Here is a 14,994-nt window from a genome sequence, read left to right on the forward strand (position 1 = left end):
ATATATATATATATATATATATATATATATATATATATATATATATATATATATGGATGGATGTATAACTGAATCGCTTTGCTGTACACTTGACACTAATGCAACATTGTAAATTAACTATACTTCAATTTAAAAAATAATAATAATATTTTAAAAAAGTAAAGACAACGGGACCTCCCCTTTCATGAATGTTCCTTGAGGTCTCCTCCCAGAACTGGCAGTAGGCAGTACAGGTATTACCAGGAAGACTTGGAACTGGCCAGAACATTGCATCAATTTAATCAATTCCAAGACGACTCCATTACACAGCCCTGAAAATGCGCTTTCCATCCTATTTATCATCCCAAATTACGTTCAGTCACGTTATCCAAGGTGAACTGCCAGAGATTCTACAGGGAGAGAAAGCCAGTAGTAAAATACAACAGGGCCCTCAGATAGCAAGGCGCCACCCACCTGGAGAGCCCCAATTGGACTATAAACCCCTTCCCGCCATCCGATTCCCAGCGAAAACCTAAAGCTCGTCTCCCGCCTTTAGCGTCTCTGTTATTATTACAACCTACTGTGTGTTCGAATAAGCCCAAGGACTTAATTGGTATGCATTTGAAAAATGCGTCCACATTCCCTTTTATGTTACTACCTTTTTCTAACCTATAAATTATCTTTGCCGACTTGCTTTCAATTTTAAAAGCTGTAAGATTTCCTCAAAGTAAGTAATATTTTAGCATCCGGATTTTAAGAGGGCTCTACTCTTTCTGCCTCTCTAGGGAAGGAGTTAAACGCTGGAAGAAGACACCAGCATTTAATGGTAAAGAAATTCTGCTCTCGGGCAGCCTGTATGCGGTGCTCACATTTCAAAATTGTTTTCATTCTTACGTTTTCGTAATGTTTAACCAGTCTGGATGGACATAAGAAACCATGGTCCTAAAAGAAATGCATCTGCTTGGAGGCAAGAGTCAGGGATCCATTTGGATGGAGTGAGAGTTGCCTGGTGTCTTAGACCAACGAACCGAATGCCCACCGAGTGCCTGGCGGGGGGGCCGGGGCCCTGGGCAGGGGCTCACACTGAAGCAGGAGAGAGAGAGTATTTGCAGTTATAAAATGAAAACAAGTTTAAGGATGCTTGGGGAATATGGAATGGTTGGTGATGAGGTACAGCTACATAGCTTTCTTGCCTGTGAAGGAACGAATTCGTGTGTTTTGATCACTCTTGGAGCAGGGACGGGGCCAAGGACAGGGACACAGGGGCGAGAAAGCTTTGAGTTCATGAAACTGTCTTTCAAATAGTCACTGTGAAGAAGAACAGCTGCGAAATGTCACGAAAAGGCTCTGAGGACACAGCGTTTAGAAGGGCATTTCCCAAGGGCTGCACATTCTTTCAGATTTGTCAACAAACCATCGAAGTTCACACAGGACGCAAGAAGGAACAGCCTCGGCATTTTTGTCAGTGGAGGAGAGGATTCCTTGCTCTGCACACAGCGGCATAACTGACATTTTTTTCCTCCTTAGTAAAGACTTCCACTCCCTCGACCTTGCGAGTTGACCTTCTAAACTACAGTGCAGTATTTCTCTCATAATTATCACCTGTTCCAATACGAAGTCACCACGCTCAGACTCACTTCTGGATAGAAGAGACATTCAAAAATGTATGAAAAAACACAACACACATCTGTGTACACAGTACCCATAAAAAAGAACCAATACAGGTAGGGCCCTGTTCAGAGCAGTTGGCTACGGGAATGGCCGTAGGTCTGCAGCATTCTGTGGGGCTTCAGTTGAAACGCAGGGAAAACACAACAATTTGTGAGTCACTACCCGTGATTCTATTATTAAGAGGGAGGCTGATGATGGACGTAGTCAAGTGTATCTGAGAGGCTACGTGGAGGGTAAGTTACATATCAGCCTCGTCGCCCCACCCCCGTGTCTCTGTGAGCTGTCACCCTTGAATCTTAGGAGACTCACCAATTGATTGGCAGGGAAACATCCAGGCCTTCCTAGCATCCTTGAGCATCTTACAATGTCAGGCTTCCTTGGATTGAAAATGTGATAGAAAAAAAAAAATCTGTAAATGGTCTTAATGAGCAACAGTTTCAGATAAGGGCGTGGCAGGATTGTCCCAGCCTGTTCCCAATTTCACCTACTGTGACACACGGAGGAGGGAAAGGCCAGAGGGAGCAAGCGGAGGGGGTAGGGGCCCTCTGGGGCCAGCGCCAGGCCAGGCCCGTCCTCGTGGCAGCTGCGTCGGCTCCTGATAGTAACAGGCATCACCACGGCCCCTGTGGGGTCCCGAGCACCGAGGCCCTGAGCTGCGGATCTGAGCCCCCGCCTGGCCCAGCTCATCGACTCCTGGCAGGAACCCCGGGGCGTGGGGGGCTATGGTCCCATCTCACCCCGAGCAGCTCACTCACGGGGCTGCGAGGTGGCCCCAGGGGCCCAGCTGACGCCAGCCCGGCTCCTCACGCCGTCTCGCCTGCGTCACCAGCTCCCAGGCAGGGTGTGGGCGACACTCTGAGTGGGAAGGGGCGATGCTCCCCGTAAACGGTAGAGGAGGCTCTTGCTGTGCGAGGCACAGAAGGCGCCTTCCTCCTGGAGGCCGCAGGTGTGCCCACTCCCTCCTGGGCCCCCGCCCACCATCCTTACACACCCAAAGCCCCTCCTCTCAGGTCTTCTTCACAAAGCCTCCCGGGCGCCCTCAGCCCAAGGGCGTCCTTCCCACCTGGGCTCCCGCTGTCGCTCTCCAGGGACCCACAGGTACAGGACCTGGCCTCGCCCACGCGCATCTGTAAGTAAAGCTTGGCGATGGACTCACGGAGAGGGTGGGGCCTTGGGCGTCCTGCGGGCGTTGCCTCTGGCCGTTGCCTGTCACCACGGGGCCCAGCAGGGGCTGAGGGGCCCAGGCACCGGCAAACACGGCCAAGAAGCCAAGGGTGTAGCTGACCTACGATGAAAGGTTGCTGCGGGATTCGGTCACCTGCTGCCTCCACCGCGCATCATGGCCAGACCCTCCATCCCGCATCGCGAGCAGGGGGGTCTCGGGACCCTCCAGAGCAGGGAGCTTCCTTCCACTTCCCAAATGAAACACTTTTAGACTTGGGGGCACAGGCAGCTCGAGGACAAAGCTCTCATCTGTCTTGTCCAAGGTTGTCCCTGGGAAGGAGGACGCCGGCCTCAGGTGGTCCCTGCTGGTCAGTATCTGGGGGACCCTGTTAGGGCGTGCCCCAGTGTCACTGCGATGGATACAGAGTTTACACCTACTGGCCGCCCATTGGCGGTGGGTCAGGACCCTTCGAGTTGGCCAAGGTGACCAAGGTCGTGGCCCTCCAATCTCCGTGGCTCCCAGGGCTCACCTGCCTCTGCTCGGACGAGCTGTGCCCTACTGTCTCCAAAACCAGCCCCATGAGGGACTTCCCTGGCGGTCCAGCAGTTAAGACTCCGCACTTCCACTGCAGGGGATGCAGGTTCAATCCCTGGTCCGGGAACTAAGATCCCTCATGCCACGTGGTGCGGCCCCCAAAATGAATAAAATGATGAAAAAAAAGTCAAATGTTAAAAAAAAATTTAAAAACCTAGCCCCACGAGCAAGGAGGGGCTGCAGGCCTCAGGGCAGCCGTGGGCACTGCCCATCTCCTGTTCCCACAAAAATGCCACCTAACGAACCACCCAAGTCCAGGGACTAAAGCAGTAGCATTCATTTAGCCCATGTGCCTATAGGTTGGGCCTCAGCTGGGCTTGCCTGGCTGGTTCTTCTGGGCCTGACTGGGCTCACCCCCAGGCTGGCAGCCAGCTAGCTCTGGGGCTGCACCTGGGCAGGTGCCCCCTCCTCCAGCTGCCCCTCCTGGACGCGCCCTGAGCGGGACGGCAGAGGGAAGGCCGGCAGGTCCAAACCGTGCAGGAAATCTCCGAGCCTCTGCTGTGCCCCGTCTGCCGATGCCCACCCCACATCTGAACCCAGAGCCGGGGCAGAGGCCGGCCAAGGTTACGTGGCAAACCTTTGCCAACGGGAGAAAGCTCAGCGCGATCCGTGTGAGGCTGGAGCGCGCACTCCCCTTTCAGGCTGTGCAGTTCCTGGGCCCTTTCCCTTGGGCCCCACTTCCCACTCCTGGAGCAGGCCTCTCTCACCTGGACGTGAGTTCCCTGGTCTCCACGGCAACCGATCCAGCTGCCTGGCTGTCCCTCCTCTTCCTGACTCCTTCAAGCTGACCGTGTCCACACCCTACTCCATTTCTCCCTCTGCCATCCCAGCTCTGGGCTGGGGAGCCCCCAGGCAGCCACGCCTCGCCCTGTACCTCCACCCGGCACCTGGAACAGAGTTTGGGGACCGTGTCCTGGGCTCCACCTATTCTGAAAATGGGGACGAAATAGCTACAAACAATCTTCAGTCCCACTTAGCCTAAAAAAGTACTTTTTTCTTGACCTTGTGAATCCATCAAGGTCTCATTTCTCTCTGACTTTCCTTTTCCCAAAAAAAAGCTTTGAAAGCGTAATCGACACCCACTTTCTCCCTGCTTCCCCGCAAGCTGAGTTTTTCTCTACTGTTTTGCCCTGAAAACTACTCTCTCAAAAGCGGGCAGAGTTAGGAAGGTCACATGCATGCTTTTATTTAATCCTTGCAAACCCCCTATGAGATGGGTCCGAAGATTATCGTGGCCGTCTTACAAATGAGGGAATCAAACCTCGGGCTGCCTGAGGAGTTTATGAAGTTGCTCAGGGCAGGTAGCGGCAGGTAGGCCTGTCTGATTGCAGGGTCTGTTTGGGACCATTTTCCTAGCCCTGACTGCGGCACTGGAGTGAGACCCCTCCACTTCTGGCCACGGGAAGGGCAGTGCGTGAGTCTGCTCGGGCTGCCAGGAAGAGTGTGGGACAGAGGGCCTGACAGCAGACTCGGTTGCCTTCCTCACAGCTCTGGAGGCTGGAAGTCCACGATCAAGGTGTCCTCAGGGCCCCGCTCCCTCCGCAGGCTCTCGGGAGGGACCTGCTCCGGGCTGTCTCCCGGCTTCTGCTGGTGTATAACCCCCACCTTCAGTGGCTTCCTCTGTGTGTGCTTGTCTGTGTCAGATTCCACCTTTTTATAAGGATATAATTTAGATTGGATTAGGGCCCAGTCAATGACCTCATCTTAACTAATTACATCTGTACCAACCCTATTTCCAAATAAGGTTCCATTTACTATGCATGCCAGCACGTGAATTTGGGGAGGACACAGTTCAACCCATACCAGGGGTCCACGGATCACCCATAAGCGGGCAGCCCTGGTGTCACCCGGGAGCCCCTCCCCAGATGTACTGGACCAGAATTTGCATTTTAACAAGATACCCAGGCAATTCCAACACACATTAAGGTGTGGGCAGTGCTGGTCAGAAAGAAGTGTGGCAGCATGAAGTAAGATTCTCAGGATGGTCGTGATTCTTGAATTTCACTTAAGATAGAAATAATTTTAAATACGGACAAAGTAATGCATACAAAGATGTTTATTCCAGGTCACGCCATAGAAATAAAACATTTCTGTGCAGTAAGTGTTACTTTCTACTATTTTTTAGCTGGAAAATTGTTCTATTTCTGGTGACATGTAAGTTAAAGATGCATATGTGAGCAATGGTTTCTGAAATCTAAACAATGGACTTATAAACAAATTTCTGGAACAACATCTGTTTGGTTTTTTAAAAAATTTAATTTAATTTTTTTATACAGCAGGTTCTGATTAGTTATCTATTTATACATATTAGTGTATATAAGTCCATCCCAGTCTCCCAGTTCATCCCACCACCACACAACATCTATTTGTAAATTTGGGTATTAGAGCCAATAAATCACTGGACAAAAGAGTGAACTAAAGAACAATAATTTTGGTTAATGTGTTAATGGCATTGTGACTATGTAAGAAAATGTCCTTTTTGAGAGGATATTGAGTGATTTAGCAGTGAAATGGCATGAGAAACTGGGTTTACTTTTTAAAAAATACAGCAAAATAAAAGTAAATGAAACGGGTGTAACAAAATGGAGATGGTTGTTGAAGCTGGGCAAGGAGTTCACAAAGGTTCCTTGAAGTCTACTTTTGAGTATATTTGGAAATTTTTACGATGAAAAAGTTTGAAAATACAGTCATATAAAGTATTAAAAAATTAACTAATTTCCCCTCAGGTGTTCTCTTGACCGACACTTCTTCTCAGTTATTTTGGTCAGACTATTTGGAAGTCTGTTTACCTGTTTCCGTAGTTTCTTCGTTTGTAACAAAATCGTGTGTGTCTTCCGCCAACGTTTATTACTGTTATTTCATAGTCTCCTTTAAAAGCACGGTTGTGTGGTGTAGCTGGGACTGAGGAAGTAATTGCTTTAATTGTTAAGGAAAGCTGTAATTCACACAGTATTTATCCTCATGCTGTCTTCTCTTTCTGGTTATAGTTTCTGTGGGATTGGTGTAGTTCTGGAAGATCTACCTTTCTGGGCACTTTCTGGGTTTTTATGGTAATAGCGATATTTTCTCGACAGAAAATATTTTCTGTCGAGAAAATATTTCCAAATGATGACCTCTTTGAAGTTTTACAACTTCACGGTTGTAAGGTCAAAATGTCTTTTCTGATGGATGGGTGGAAATGTTGCAAAAGATCATGTTTTTCATCTTAGCATTATTTATAACTGTGATTTACCTATTGGGTAACTAAGGACTAACAAGTAAGGTATCTAAGGAAAGCCATTTAGGTATTGAATGAAATATCCTTTCGTATTCCTTATTCTGCAAGTAAAGTAGATGGCAGAGTGTGAAAAGCTTTAACTGAGCTCAGCCATGCAAAGTTTAGAAAATTTAGCTTGAGATCACATTTATACGTCAGAAACCCGAAGAGGTCTACCCGTTAATAGCCACTGATGACAACTAAGTTACAGCTCATCAGCTTGGCGACCTGCTGGGCTTGTTTGAAGTTCAAACAGGATTGTTACCTGGTGCACCGTCCGCCTTCCCTGAAGTTGACATTCATTTGCCGTTTACCGCTGACCTGAAATAAAGAGGCAGTTTTTTTCTATATTTTGCTGATGTAATGCATTCTTTTTGAAATTTTAGCTATTTGTGTGTGTGGAAAAATGACATTATGGCATTTGGATTCCAAAGTTTTGCATGTTATATGAATGGATCATCACAGCTTACTTCAAAAGCCTTTGGTGTTCACTCAGGTGCAAAGAAATTATGAAACACTATTAAACATGGGCTCGGTCTGTTTTATAAAGATGTTTTCAATATTTAGGATGAAGGTGAGTACTTAGCCCCCATCCACCCCCTGACTTCAGAGGACATATGGTCACAGCTTGGGTGGTACTGAGGGAAAGTCAGTGTGTTTCTAGAGAAGAAGAGGGAGGCTGAAGGTTTATGACTTTTTTTATGAAAGAGAAACATAGTATTTTTGTAACAGTATAATCAGTACAAGTTTGATAACTAGTAAAACTAGTTATCATTTCTAGATGTTTTGTGCTGTTTTGTTTTTTGGTAAACTCACCATTAAAGAAATCTATTATTCAGCCATATTTTTATGTATATTTTAAAACATTTTTAATGTCATGTGCTAAACGGTTATCACACGTATCAGACAGTGGGGTTTCCTTTTTTTCCTCTGTGCAGCCTTCGCAAATAGGATAAATATCATGAAGGAAAATGCTTCTCTGGGGTTAGATTTTATTTAAAAATAAAACCGTAAGGGCAAAACGCTATAGAAATATTTCTAAAAGTGTGATGTTTGGAAATAATTGGAAATAATTGTTGGACTCCCGGGCAGTTTAGAGGTTCTGTGCAACCATGGGAATCCAGGGGGAAAGGGACATTCTGGGAACAGAACAGCTTCTATTAAATAGATTCTAATCTTCCAGACGAGGCCGCATGGGCAATCATGGCAGATTCCTGTGCTACCTCCCTTTTTTCTGTCCTCTCTGGAGCCCGCGAGGCCTGGGGGGGTCAGAGTGGCCACCCGTTTCTCCCTGAAGCCCTTCTTTGGAGTCCTCTGGCCAGCTGGATCTCTTTGTTCACGGGATTCAGACTCTCTACCTTTATTGAACTTCTGCCCTCACCGTGCAAGAGGGACTCCAGCTGCCCCACTAGGAAGCCCGCCTCAGAACGCAGACCCACCAGGAGCCAGAACTGCTGGCATGAAGCCTCTACCACAGACACGGGTGACTTGAGGGACTTGGACCTCAGCGGGAGCTGTACTTTGGGTTGAAGATTTTAGAACGTTACTTGGTTTCTTGTTTTAAGATGTTGCGTTTCCAACGTGAGCATTTGCTTGTCCAGTTAGCATGCTTGAACTTTTAACTTATCTGCAATTGATATTGTTCCAAATTAGGAAAAAAGCAAAAGTAGAATGCTATATATATTCTCACTGAATTCCCGGAGTTATTCACTCCCACGCACTGAAAAAGAATATGTGACTTTCTGAAAAAGTTTGCTTTTTAACCTTTGCGGTACGCGGGCCTCAGACGTGCAGGCTCAGCGGCCGTGGCTCACGGGCCCAGCCGCTCCGTGGCATGTGGGATCCTCCCGGACCGGGGCTCGAACCCATGTCCCCTGCATCGGCATGCGGACTCTCAACCACTGCGCCACCAGGGATGGAAGCCGCTATACGAATGTCTTTTAAAGTAGGTTTAGTCATTTGAGATGGAAACCACTGACCTAAGTTTCAAATAACTGCTTGTGTTTATTCTCGGCCTAGAAACGACACTTTCTGCCAAATAAAATTTACCATCAGTGGTAATCTGAAAAGTGAAGTTTTTTGATAACCTCAAAACTGAAATTGATTGAGAATCACTTCAAATTCAACTTCGAAAAACAAATTGAAAGTCTGGCTTGACTGTTAACCTCTCGCGGCCAGCAAACCCAGTTTCCCTCAGAGGCCACCAGAGGGCGCTGTTGAATTTTAAATGAAAAGTTTGTTTCATTTAAAAAACCAGGTAAACTAGGCCAGATAATCGGCCTATAAAATGTAATGTGATGTAGTAAGCAGTAGCATAGTGTTTAATTCCTATTAAAACAAAATTTATGCATATGGGCTTCCCTGGTGGTGCAGTGGTTGGGAGTCCGCCTGCCGATGCAGGGAACGCGGGTTCGTGCCCCGATCCGGGAAGGTGCCACATGCCGCGGAGCGGCTGGGCCCGTGAGCCATGGCCGCTGAGCCTGCGCGTCCGGAGCCTGTGCTCCGCAACGGGAGAGGCCACGGCAGTGAGAGGCCCGCGTACCGCAGAAAAAAAAAAAAAAAAAAAAATTATGCATATAATTAAGAGACACTGCAGTTAAATTCAGTGAATACTTTTTTTTAAACATCTTTATTGGAGTATAATTGCTTTACAATGGTGTGTTAGTTTCTGCTTTATAACAAAGTGAATCAGCTATACATATACATATGTTCCCATATCTCTTCCCTCTTGCGTTTCCCTCCCACCCTCCCTATCCCACCCCTCTAGGTGGTCATAAACCACCGAGCTGATCTCCCTGTGCTATGCGGCTGCTTCCCACTAGCTATCTCTTTTACATTTGGTAGTGTATATATGTCCATGCCACTCTCTCACTTCGTCCCAGCTTACCCTTCCCCCTCCCCGTGTCCTCAAGTCCATTCTCTAGTAGGTCTCAGTGAATGCTTTTGAGCCCTTAGTTACAAGGCACTTTATTTTAAAAAGGTATATAAAGAATTTGAATGTTTGATAAACGTTTACAATGTGTATGTCTGTGTGTGTGTACATTTGCATTACAAAGTAGAACGTGATCTATAAGAACCGTAAAAAAGAAGCAAAGTACTACGGGGTTTCAGAACAGAGAGATGGCCCCAGAAAAGGCAGTGTGGACGAGGTGTCATTTAGTAATGCCACAGTCGGGAGAGAGGGGCTTCTGGGGTGTGACAGATGGAATGGGGAAATAGTCTAAGCACAGAACCAGGTAAGTGTAGAGAACCCTGAAGAATCTGGTTTGCCTGAAGCAGAGGTCGCAGAAAGGTGATTAGAGGGATACCAGGCAGAAAAGGTCCCTGGGGCTGCACTGGGATCGCCCATAGATGCCAGAGGGCTTGTTTGTCCCTTTTCGCTCGTGAATGTCGAAGTGTGGCCAGGTGAATCCTTGGCTGGTGGGTGCAGACCCCTGGGTGGGAAGCATGTCCTCTACTACCTGTGGCTTCCCCTGTCACCTCTGATCGGGTTGGGTCTCAAACCCACAGAACATGCCGGTAGTGTTTAAAGGTCAGCGGGGCTAGATCTAGATAAAATGCCAGTATTCCCTGTTCAAGGGCATTATTCACCAAGCATCTACTGAGCACATAGGTTCTTAGAAAATCTTCATATTTCTTAATTATAGTATTATAAATCTGATGAAGCATTTTTAGGATCTAAAAAAGTAGTTGAGGGGCTTCCCTGGTGGCGCAGTGGTTAAGAATCTGCCTGCCAATGCAGGGGACGCGGGTTCGTGCCCCGGTCCGGGAAGATCCCACATGCCGCAGAGCGGCTGGGCCCGTGAGCCATGGCCGCTGAGCCTGCGCGTCCGGAGCCTGTGCTCCGCAACGGGAGAGGCCACGAAAGTGAGAGGCCCCCGAAACAAAAAAAAAAAAAAAAAAAAAAAAAAAAAGTAGTTGAAAGTGATCCTCTTTTAAAAATGATTGATAGGTGCTTTATCTTAATAAGACAATGGCGACTCCTTAGGGTACTTGAAGTAGCTTTAAAAATCTGTGGCCAGTATGTTTTTTCATTTGGTGATCACATGCAGAATCAGAAGCTTCCCTGAAATTAAACTCAAGCAAAAATGTACAGTGTAGGTTCTTATATAAAAGGAACAGTACAATAACTTCCATTATTGTTTGTAAAACACACATAGCGGTGGTTCAAACATGCTTGGGTCCTTTGCAAAGGCTGCTCTTCAGAGCAAAGGGACATCCTCCTTCTCGTTGCTTTTTAGTAACCAGACTGTGTATACATTTTCACTAAAGTATCTCATTGTACTTAATCCCAGAAAGTGCTTATATGCATCTTTTTTCTCCTATGGATGAAGATTTATTTCCAGTCTTAACTATCATGGACACGCTTCTGTGGACATTCTGTTCATGTCTCCCAGAATCCGTGTACGAGTTTTTTAGGGCACCCATTTAGGAGTTACTGGATTATACTGGAGTTGATGTTCAGCTATAAAAAATAATCCTAAACTCTTTCCCAAAGTGTTTGTACTAATTCATACTTAAAACCAGTAGTAGATACAACTGAAATTCAGTATTCTTGGTTTTCAAATTTCTGCAGTTTGGTGGATAAAAAATGGTATCTCATTATGATTTGAAGTTTACTTTTTGTGACTTCTAAGGAAGTTGAGCATATTTTTTTTATAATTATTAGCCATTCACATTTCTTTTTAAGAAAATATGTGATCATATATCTTGTCCCTTTTTAAAAATACTGGCTTGCTTGTTATTCATATATTTTGGATACTAATTCTTTGTCCATTATGTAAGTCCCAAATATCTTCTCCCCAATGAGTGGCTTGACATTTCAGCTGTTTATACAGTATCTTGAGGAACAGAAGTTCTTAATGTATTCAATCTTTTTCCTTTTATGATCAACGCTTCTTGTGAGTTAAGAAGTCCTTTCCTATCCCAAAGTCGGGGTCTCCTATATATATTCTTCCAGAAGTTTGTTGTGTGCCCTTCATGTTCTGGGCATGTGAACTATTATTTGTTTCTGATGTGGGCAGGGAGGTAGAGTTTCTCTCCCATCTCCCAGGTCTGCTTTCAGTATTAGTTATTGATTCTTTTTCTGTTCTCTGATCGAGTTTGGGTGAGATAGAATTATCTGATCCTTTACTGTTTGGTAAGTGGTTATAAAACTTTGTATAGAAATTGGTTACAAAACTACTGTTTCTTCTATAGGAAGATTTAAAACAAATGATTTACTTTCTTTAATTCTTATGGGTATTGTTTCTTTGTAAGTCAATTTTCTACTATTTTTTCTAGGAATGTGTGCATTTCGTTTGTGTTTTCAAATATGTAGGTCAAAAAATGATTATAGGTTAGTCTTATCTTTTAGATCTGTGTTATGTTACTGTCATATCACTTCATTCCTGATATTTTTGGTTTTGTCTTTTTTTTTGGTTAATCTTCCTAGAGGTTTATTAATTTTATTAATCTTTTCAAAGCATCAACTTTTGACTTCCACCATAAACTTTGGGAAAGAAAAGGATTCTTGTTTTAATTCTTATTATATTTTTTCTTTGATCCATGAATTATTTAGATGTTTTTATAACTTCCAAACATATAAGAAGGGTTTTTTAGTTATTTTCAAAATTGATTGATTAATTATATTGTGGTCAGAAAACATGGTCTATTTGATACCAGTTTTTCAAAATTTGTGAGACCTGATCTGTGGTGTAATACATCGTTTTGTAAGCTTTGGTTTGTTTTGTTTTGGCTTTATCCCCACAAGGTAGACTAGCACTTTCTTTGCTCATCATTCCCTTTTGCAAATGGGCTCATTTTCTTTCCTCCTGTAGTAAATTCTTCCAAAAGCCTTTTAGAGGGAGTCTCTTGTTTATATACTGCTCCCAATTTATCTGAATGTGTCTGTGTATCTGAAAATGTCTATATTTTGCCATCATTCTTGAGAGATAGTTTTGCTGAGTGCGGAATCCTAGATTGACAGTTATGTTTCTCCTAGTATCCGTAGTTTACAGATCATATTCTTCTGACTTCCATGGTTGCCGTGGTGAAGTCAGCTGAGAGTCTAATTAGATCCAAGGTACTATCTCTTTTTTTCTTTGACTGCTTTTAAATCTTTTCTTTGGCATCCTTCAGTGTTTCAGTAATATGTCTAGGAGTGGGTTTTGTTTTGTTTTTAAGTGATCTTGCTTAGTATTCTTTATGCTTTTTAATTCTGAGGATTGATACCCACTGTCACTTTTGGAAAATTCTCATTTCCTGTCCTTTATTCATTTTACTATTTCTTTATGGAATTTCAATTAAATGTTTGTCGGTTCTCATTGAAGCTTCAGTATGTTTACCTTTCCTCCATATTTTTCTGTCTGTTTCTCTGTGTCGGACTGTGGCTTCTAGATCATTGATTTTTTATTCAATCATGTATGATCTGTGATTTAACAGTTTCTTTGAATTTTTCATCTCAATAATTATATTTCTTTATTTCAGAGGTTTGTTTGTTCATGTTTCTGGTCATTTTTAAAACTCTCCTTGCTAATGGTTTCAGTTTCCTCTTTTATTTCTTTAAACCTGTAAACATTTTATTTTTTATATCTGACAGTTCTAACATCTAAAGTCCTGGTGAGTCTGGTTCATTATTTATTTTTTTCTGTGGCTCTTTTGTTTCCTGGTATGTTTGTTGTAAATCTGTTTGTGGGAATTCTTTGAGTCCTGGGGAAAAGATGCATTTTTAGAGGAAGAATTTTTTTTTTCTTTTACCAGGACTGTAGAACATTAAAATTTTGATCTATTTAATGTAAACGTTTGCCCTACAGTGTTTTGGCAGAGAACGTGAATTCGAGACCCAGATACGTGTTAGGGCTGACTAAGAGCCGTGGATTCTCAGGAAGTAGGGTTGCCATAGAAAATACTGATGCTCAGTTAAATTGGATTTTCCAATAAACAATGAATACTTTTTTAGGAAACGTATGTTGTTTATATAAAATGGAAATTTAACCGGGCACCTCGCATTTCTTCACGTATATAGACTTTATTTTTAGAGCAGCTTTGGGTTCGCAGCAAAATTGAATGCTAAGTATAGGGCTCTCACATTCCCTGCCTCCTCAGAGATACACACAGCTCCCCCCAGCATCAGCATACCCCACCAGACGGTGCGTTTATGACGATTAATGACCTTACGTTGACACATCATTGTCACCCAAAGTCCATCGTTTACAGTAGGGTTTATTCTTGGCGTTGCACATCTTACGGATTTTGGCAAATGTGTAATACTCTGTATCCACCATTATAGTATCATATGAAATCGTTTCACTGCCCGAGAAATCCCCAGCACCCTGTGTTTTTATTTGCTATGTCCGACAACCCGACTGGAGATTGTTTTCCTTCCACTGAAAGCCAAACCACGACAGATCACTTTCCTTGTCTGCTGCTCGTAGGGTGTTTATGTTTCCCCATTACCATTTCTCTAAGGGCAGAGCCTTTTATGTGTCTTGCCTTTCTTGGTCTCTCTGGTTGTCCCCCCACCTAACCACCCACCACCCAGGTTTCCATTGAGATTAAAGCTCTCAGCCCTCAGGGGCTGGAAGATGCCTCCCAGCTAGAAGAATGGTCAGTAATCTCTCACTTCCTTTGGTCTGTCTTACAGCTTCATTCCTGATTCCTCAGGAATGCTTTACGCTCTTGCTACTCATCCATACATTTTATTTTATTTTATTTTATTTATTTATTTATTTTTACATCTTTATTGGAGTATAATTGCTTTACAATGGTGTGTTAGTTTCTGCTTTATAACAAAGTGAATCAGTTATACATATACATATGTTCCCATATCCCCTCCCTCTTGCGTCTCCCTCCCTCCCACTCTCCCTATCCCACCCCTCTAGATGGTCACAAAGCCCCGAGCTGATCTCCCTGTGCCATGCGGCTGCTTCCCACTAGCTATCTATTTTACGTTTGGTAGTGTATATATGTCCATGCCTCTCTCTCACTTCGTCCCAGCTTACCCTTCCCCCTCCCCACATCCTCAAGTCCATTCTCTAGTAGGTCTGTGTCTTTATTCCTGTCTTACCTGTAGGTTCTTCATGGCATTTTTTTTTCTTAAATTCCATATATATGTGTTAGCATACGGTATTTGTCTTTCTCTTTCTGACTTACTTCACTCTGTATACATTTTAAAAGACGATTTAAAAAACGTTGACTCTTGCATTCTTATCTGTTCTGTATCAGGAGGCTTTTTAGGATCTCTTGTCCATCCTGTTGCCAGCAATGGAAGGTATAATGTAGATTATCTCTTTCAATCCTCACAACCTAAGGAAATAGACGGTATTTTTATGTCAATTTCACAGAGAAA

General features: G+C 44.2%; 1 protein-coding gene and 1 long non-coding RNA gene across 2 annotated transcripts in view; one reads left to right on the plus strand and one right to left on the minus strand.

The window, feature by feature from the left end:
* LOC113625767 (uncharacterized) overlaps positions 1 to 5,628 on the minus strand; it is a 6,185-nt gene extending 557 nt beyond the window's left edge. Inside the window, exons 1-2 of the long non-coding RNA XR_003434845.1 lie at positions 874 to 5,628; positions 175 to 389 (exon numbers count right to left, since the gene is read on the minus strand). This is a non-coding gene — a long non-coding RNA (uncharacterized LOC113625767). The remainder of the gene's footprint in view (positions 1 to 174; positions 390 to 873) is intronic.
* SPATA13 (spermatogenesis associated 13) overlaps positions 1 to 14,994 on the plus strand; it is a 256,520-nt gene that overhangs the window by 21,186 nt on the left and 220,340 nt on the right. The gene's annotated exons all lie outside the window — the stretch shown is intronic.

The sequence above is a fragment of the Aethalodelphis obliquidens genome, unplaced genomic scaffold (assembly GCF_003676395.1).
Source record: "Aethalodelphis obliquidens isolate GAN/ISIS:26980383/991018 unplaced genomic scaffold, ASM367639v1 scaffold16, whole genome shotgun sequence".
Taxonomy (NCBI): Eukaryota; Metazoa; Chordata; class Mammalia; order Artiodactyla; family Delphinidae; genus Aethalodelphis; species Aethalodelphis obliquidens.